At 41.1% G+C, this 7405-nt stretch overlaps 1 protein-coding gene across 1 annotated transcript in view; it reads left to right on the forward strand.

Annotated features, from left to right (window-relative positions):
* The first annotated feature begins 3556 nt into the window (after positions 1 to 3556).
* Positions 3557 to 7405, forward strand: part of LOC106815238 — a 16592-nt gene continuing 12743 nt past the window's right edge. Inside the window, exons 1-2 of the mRNA XM_014819671.1 lie at positions 3557 to 3588; positions 5125 to 5250. The gene's annotated coding sequence lies outside the window, so the exon portion shown is untranslated. The remainder of the gene's footprint in view (positions 3589 to 5124; positions 5251 to 7405) is intronic.

A 7405-nucleotide genomic window follows, 5' to 3' on the forward strand; every position in this document is an offset into this window, starting at 1 on the left:
ATATATATATATATATATATATCTCAGAATGATACCACCAAGAGCGTATAAAGAAGGAACCTTCTTAATACGCTCTTGATACCACGCACGCTTTTATAATAACTTCGCCATGATAATGCACTGATTGCTACTGTCATCACTGATAGGTACGGCTGATGAGGTCAGTACACGTGCTAGTTTTACGCATGAGCAGTAAAATTTAAATTCTTCCACTAATTATAAATTTTAAATGAGCTCGATTGTCGTTGCTCTTCCCTGTTCCATAAGATCGCTCCTCGATTTAAGGCGCAAAGTTCGCTCCAGTAACTTTACATTTTTGTAGAATTCCAGAGTTTTTCATTAGTATGAAAGCTCTAGAAATATACGCTTAATGTTATATTACTTATTATAAGTTTAAGCGAGTAAAGCATTCATTCACTCTTATTCGATTGTCGTTTTTTTGCTAGCTGTTGTTTGACAACGAATTTGATATGTGTTTTGTGTATCGAATGTGACACGTGCTTTATTTGCTAGGCGTGCGCGTGCAATCAAGCATATGGGCAAGAAGAATTGAAGTAGCTTTTTACACTATTGCATTCATAAAATGTTTTTCTCTATAAAAATCCGTATTCAGTACATTTACATGAATTTGAATTATATGCAATAAAGATTTAATAATGGTAATAATAAACAGCTGCACGAACCTTGATATAAGTTGATATAACCTTGATATACCAATAATATATTGATATAATTAATCATTAATATATCATATTAATTAATAATTATTATAATTTATACGTTATTATTAGCTCTTGATAACATGCATGCTTATTTCTACGTTACCAGCTGGTCCTGCCTGGCTGACGTACAATGTGTGTAGAGAGGGGCGTCTCTTCTGTGGTTTCGACGCATCGGTCACCTGCATTCCGGAATGGTTCCTCTGCGATGGAGAGAACGATTGTGGAAACTGGGAAGACGAGACGCTAGCTGCTTGCAGTAAGATTTATGTAGAGTGAAAAAGGGTATGACACCGTTTTAACAGCGTTTTGCATAGTTTTCAACTTGTAAATATTCTATCAATATGTGAATAAATATATTCAAACGTTACCTTATTTTCGTCTATGATTCTCCCTTAATCATATGACACCACCAATTTACCTGGAAATCGTATGTGTTATTTAAAAAGGTTATTTGAATACGACACGGTTTCACACAGTTTTCCCAAATGTTCGCATGTATTCGGCGCATGTTGATATGCGGCGGCAGCACCAGGTTGTAACTACGGGACGCTTGGAGCTGTTGGGGATATTAGGTAAGCACAGTAACAGCACTTGTTTTGCTTCCTTATCATCAGGAACACGATGGAAACACAGCTAAAATCAGCTGCTAGCTCGCCGTGAGCACACATTTATTTCTAGCACGCTGGAAACGCTACACGCTAAATACAATTCGATGCCTAATATCTCCAACAGCCCCCAGCGTTCCGTCATAGACAATAGAACACTAATCCGATAATAAACTTGCGCCGAATACATGCGAACATTTGGGAAAACTGTGTGAAACCGTGTCGTATTCAAAGAACTTTTTTGAAGAACACATACGATTTTCAGGTAAATTGGTGGTGTCGTATGATTAAGGGAGAATCATAGACGAAAACAAGGTAAAGTTTGAATATTATTTATTTACATACTTGATAGCAATATTGACACCCGTTTAAAAACTATGCAAAACGCTGCTTAAACGGCGTCATACTTTTCTCTATTATGAGCTCTGGACTTACGTAGTATCATATATATATATTCATTAAAGAGCTATATTAATACCCTATAGCCTTATAATAGCGTATTATTGAGCTGTTTCATTAACTACTATTTAAGTAATATATATATTGTTTTCTTTATATATATTAATATATAAATAGGCGTTTTATATTTTGCAGCTCTCTTAGTCTACTCATTTGCGCTCAGCGGATACGTGTGTTAGCTGTGACGCTATAATATATGTGTATATAGTATATATATTTAGTTATTATATAGTATATATATATATACTACTATATATATATTATATAGAGAGAGCAGAGAGACGAGAGGACGAAGCAGGCCGGGAGAGCGAGAGAAGAGAGAGAAAGAGAGACACGCGGCAAGCGAAAAGATAGAATTAAGGCCCAGCATTGCGCCCTATATAACCAGAATGGCCAATATGCACGGGCTTTTAACACTGATAGCATTCACCATTGATCGTACATTAATGTACTATTCATTGATAATTAATATCGCGCAGTATGAGTAGGTTATTAGCCCGCCATGTTCGGGGGACAGCAAAACATGAGAACAGCCTCATGTTTTGTGTCAGGCGTTTGTTCAGAACAAAAATATCTGGCGGACGCCAGAAGCCCGCACATTGAAAGATAAACAGGGCGTTTGCAAATACTGAATTTTGCCTGACCAGTATTGATTTATTACTTTTTTTTCTTTAACAAATGACATTCGAGATTCCAAACCAGGCATCGCGACACACAACAAAAAAACAACAAAGTCCGTGATTCGATTGTATGGTATAACATATAAAGCATGTTGAGTAACAACTTGTTATGACAGCTTTGGCGTATTTGCGTATTTCTCCACATAGCTGGCAACAACGTTTAATCGAGTTTTTTTTATTACCATTCTTTTGTTTTATTACATTATTATTTAACATTACCGTATGACCACAAATAATTAAAGTTCAATGGTAAACTTTCGCAGTCCCGACGATGTTAGAGCGAAGGGCCTAAACTGGTTCAATTTTCACGCGAACACGCGAATCATTGAACAGTTCATAGACGCTTTTAATATACTATACCGCGGTAACTAATACCATGTCGCGCCATTCTTTTCGCGTAGTCTGTATGCCAGTATGCAGGGCGCCGTTTGTGTACCTTGTGTTCGCATCTCGTCGTTGCGTTTGCTAGTTCGCCATCCGTTTAGCGCCGGCGGCGCCCGCATCTCGCGGATTATTCGAGTGAGAGCCACCGCTCTCTGTTCTTGCTGTTCACGATATGCGGCACAGTTGCTTCGATAGAAAGATTCGTTTCGACGCTGGAAAGCAACAAACTGCGTCGGACGGCACTCTCGACGAGCTGCTAGATACCTGCTGTTGGTTTTCGCAACACCATCACTGATTATCGGCTTTATAGTTGCTCGCCACGACGGGTGGGGCCGTCTATTGTTTGCGGTTATCTGTTGTTTGCTGGGCAATTAACCATCCTTCTTAGTCAACAGACGAACCGGTCAGAGAGAAGGGTAATAAAAAGGCGCCAAATAAGCCCCCCCCCCCGAGGAGGAGAGCAGTGGATGAGAGTGCCTATGCGCAATAAATGCGACAATCCAAACACGGAAATATACACGGTACAATGCCGCCTGCAGGACGGCAACACAGCAATGCACGCGCGAATTGAGTTTCGCTAAATGTTTTCCTCTTCATAGAACAATTTCAGTGCCTGCCCGCATAAGGGCACGCCCTGCCAATCATACAAACCGGGTGCCTGTCGATAAGGCTCGTATTGCGGATGGCGCTCGATGACTGCTGGAAATGCCTACGACGAAGCATCGTGCAAATATTGCAGTGCAGCTCTATACTGACTCGCGGTTGAGTTGATCAATAGAATTACTGCGCCGCTATATATGATATAGTTATACGTGCGTATGTAAGCGGGTGAATTGGACCCAGTTAAGACACCTGTGCTGCCGCAGCCGTAATGCTGATTGGGCTCTCATGTCCCCCAGGGTCACTGCCCGCCGTATTACCGCCGCAGCGTACCCCTCGGCTACTAAATACTACATATCTTAATATGCCGCGACGCGTACCTCGCCATACTTCCACTAACCGAGTCTAACGGAGTCGCCCTACCGCCCTACTCCCTAACCCTAACCCCAACCCTAACCCTAACCCTAACCCTGACCCTAACCCTAACCCTAACCCTAACCATATCCCTAACCATATCAGCTAGATAGTTACCAGGGTACGTTCCGGTATACCGGACCGTACCCAGGGTACGTTCCGGCAGTACCCTGGGGGACATAGACACTATGAGCCACAGGGATGGGACAACATCTCGACAACATCAATCAGCTCGGATATTTTTATGATAATTAATCATTCACTACATTATTTACTGCAAGTACACTTGTAGCGCATTAATTTTCGCCAGTTATTTTTAGGACCCATCATCACTAGTGATAACCATCGTTAATGGATAATGGGAATGTCTTCATAATAATCATTCGCTGGTGATACAACTATATTACTTCCTAGCCTCAGGCGGCAAACTTGTAGCGCACAATTTTCGCTGTCAACTATCGTTGCTGGCTACCATCATTAGTGGATAATATCAATACTTATCTACGTCTTATTGTAATCAATATGTATCTTGTTGTAATACTATAGATAATAATATGAAAAATATTAATATATTACAATGTATAATAATATAATATAGTAATGTAAAACTCAGTTATATGAAATGATAGACAAATGTACATTTTACATAATCCTCTCGTGAAAACAATTCGTCCTAACCATATGGTGAAACTGTTACCTAGCAGCACCGGTAGCGATTTTTGCTGATTTTTTCTGCTGAGTGCGGGTCTACATTCCTGCATTAGTTTTAGCACGTGCGCAGGAAGACGCAGATATAGATATAAGTTACTCGTTTTTGTAAGCTGTACGGACCACATTTCCGATCCAGATACCCGCGCTCCAGCGCACTGATCGAGTTATGGTTATGGTTATGGTTAACGCGCGGATGGTTATAATATAGACATTGCTCCCCTGGCTCCTGCGTATGTGCATTTAAGGTTTTCACGTGGGTAGCAGGCGTCGGTGTTTTTTCCAGCCACCGGAAGTCACCCGCGCATGAGCAAGCATCATATACACAGACACACACGAGCGAGCGCGTGCGCGCGCACACACACACACACACACACACACACACACACACCAATACGCACGCACACACGCGCGCTCGCGCACACACACAATTAATCAAACCATTCCCAGAAACAGCAATGCCCGCCGGAATATGATCATGACGGCATGGGTGCTCGTCGACGCATGCGCACTAGAAGAGTCATATATGTAATGAATTCATTATCCTTACAGAGCTTCTCCAGTGTCCAGAGGGTCATGTAAAATGTAAGGAGACGTACAAATGTGTGGATCGGGATTTCTTCTGCGATGGCTATGATGATTGCGGTAACGACTGGGATGAGCAGTACGACACCTGTGGTGAGAAAATTAACCAAATCTCTCCCGCTCTCTCTCTCTTTCTCTCGTTCTCTGTTGAGATTGGCTTCATTTATTCATTGTTTATTAATTTTTAATACGATGATTAATGTTATTATTATTATTATCTATTATTTATTTATTTCTTATTTACTTATTTATGTATTTCGACAATATCAAGTCAAGTATTTATATTAGATCATGCGTGGTAAAACTGACTGCAACCCACGCAGCGAAACTCTGTCTACGTAAGCGCAGGACTCTAAAGAGAATTTGTTATCAGTAAGATTACGTACGTGTTACTTCTCACTCATCGGCTGGTCAACATGTATTCGAGATATCGATATATACCGATCGAGATACCGAGATCCCGATCCAATATTCGAAATTAAAAATTTCTAATGAGCCTCCTAATGTTTTCTTTTGTTTCTGTACATTTTTTCTGTGTCTGTGCCCGTTGAGCAGATAATGGGACCGTTATGCAGATAAAGCAAGTTCAGAATCTCGGTTAACGTTTAAAAATATATACTATTTCTACTAGGATACTATATACTATATACTATATACTATATACTATATACTATATACTATATACTATAGGATACTATCAGGGGCGGCGCCAGGGTATTTTCATAGGGGGGGGGGCGAAACCAGTGGCGTGTACAGGATCACACTAGGTCTGGGGGTCTCTCCCCAAGAGAGAGCGAGCGAGCAAGCGAAAAGATAAATTAAGCCCACATTGGCTATATAACAGAATGGCCAATATGCACGGGCTTTTACACTGATAGCATCACATTGATCGTAATTAATGTACTATTCATGATAATTGAATATCGCGCCAGTATGATAGTTTATTAGCCGCATGTCGGGACAGAAAACAGAGAACAGCTCATGTTTGTTGTCAGGCGTTTGTTCAGACAAAAATATCTGCGGATCGCCCAGAAGCCCGCACATTGAAGATAAACAGGGGTTTGCAGATACTGAATTTGCCTGACCCAGTATGATTTATTATGTTTTTTTTTTAACAAATGACAATTGAATTCAAACCAGCATCGCGACACACAACAAAAAACAACAAGTCGGACGCATTGTATGTATACATATAAAGCATGTTTGAGTAACAACTTGTATGACAGCTTTGGACGTATTTGCGTATTTCTCACATAGCGGCAACGGTTTATGAGTTTTTTTTATACATTCTTTTGTTTATTACATTATTATTTAATTACCGTATGAACAAATAATTAAAGTTCAATGTAAACTTCGGTCGCCACGATTGAAGCGAAGGGTATAACTGGTTAATTTTCACCGAAACCGAATCATTGAACAGTTCATAGACGTTTTAATAATATACCGCGGTAATAATACCATGTCCGCGATTCTTTTCGCGTAGTCTGTTATGCAGTTATGCAGGCGCCGTGTTGTGTTTGTGTTCGCATCGTTCGTTGCGTTTGTGTTCGCATCGTTTAGCGCGGCGGCGCCCGCATCTCGCGGATTATCGAGGAGAGCCACCGCTTCTGTTCTGCTGTCACGATGCGGACAGATGCTTCGATAGAAGATTCGTTTGCGACGGAAAGAACAACTGCGTGGACGGATCTGACGAGCTGCTAGATACCTGCCGTGAGTTTTCGCAACACATTCACTATTATCGGTTATAGTTCTCGCACGAGGTGGCTATTGTTTGGTTATCTGTTGTTTGCTGGGCAATTAACATCCTTCTCTCGTCAACAGAGCGAACCGGTCAGAGAAAGGGTAATAAAAAGCGCAAAATAAGCCCCCCCCCCCGAGGAAAGCATATAAATGCCTATGCGCAATAAATCGAAATCCAAACACGGAAAATACACGGAAATGCCGCTGCAGGACGGAACACAGCAATGCACGCGCCCGAATTGAGTTTCGGTAAATGTTTTCTCTTATAGAACAATTTCAGTGCCTGCCCGATAAGCACGCCTGCAATCATACAAACCGGTGCCTGTCGATAAGGCTCTATTGCGATGGCGTCGATGACTGTGGAAATGCCTACGACGAAGACGTGGAAATTTGCAGTGAGTTATACTGACTCCGGTTGATTGATCAATGGAATTACTGCGCTATATATATATATATATATACGTGCTGTAGCGGGTGATAATTGGCCCATTAACACCTGCTAGCACCA

Source organism: Priapulus caudatus, unplaced genomic scaffold (genome assembly GCF_000485595.1).
Source record: "Priapulus caudatus unplaced genomic scaffold, Priapulus_caudatus-5.0.1 Scaffold1071, whole genome shotgun sequence".
Taxonomy (NCBI): domain Eukaryota; kingdom Metazoa; phylum Priapulida; class Priapulimorpha; order Priapulimorphida; family Priapulidae; genus Priapulus; species Priapulus caudatus.